Source organism: Halyomorpha halys, unplaced genomic scaffold (assembly GCF_000696795.3).
Source record: "Halyomorpha halys isolate HHAL.00 unplaced genomic scaffold, Hhal_1.1 Scaffold1060.1, whole genome shotgun sequence".
Classification (NCBI taxonomy): Eukaryota; Metazoa; Arthropoda; class Insecta; order Hemiptera; family Pentatomidae; genus Halyomorpha; species Halyomorpha halys.
In genome coordinates, this window is record NW_027113580.1 from 99984 (window position 1) to 100572 (window position 589).

Consider the following 589-nt stretch of genomic DNA (forward strand, 5'->3'; position numbering starts at 1 on the left):
CTATCTTATTGCATTTATTAATCAATACATTGGACTATCTTACTACATTTATTAATCAATGAATCAGAGTATCTTACTGCGCTTATTAATCTATAAATGGGACTATCTTACTGCATTTATAATCAATGAATGGGACTATCTTACTAGACTTATTAATCAATACATCGGACTATCTTACTACAGCTATTAATCTTCCAGAAGAGTGCATCCTTAGTACTATTTTTTTTTTATGAATATATAGACCATTACATTTATATTAAATGAAAAATATGCATTACATATTTCGTAATTATTTAGTTACAAATTACTTTTGATGACGGAATCAAGACGACATGTTAAGAATTTTTTTATTTATTTATTTTTTAACTTCATTTTTGCAGGGCTAGTAAAAAAAAAATTTATTTCGTCTAAATGTACTGACTCTATTTCATGTTATATTAACTATCAAAATGCACATCAACCAAATATCGGGAAAAAACAATGCAATTTTGAAGAAAAGAAACATTAATAAAATCCACATAATACTTTGTTTTTTCACATTTTTCTGCATTTCAGAAGCCCGTTTTCTTGTCATGCTTATTTTTAATTT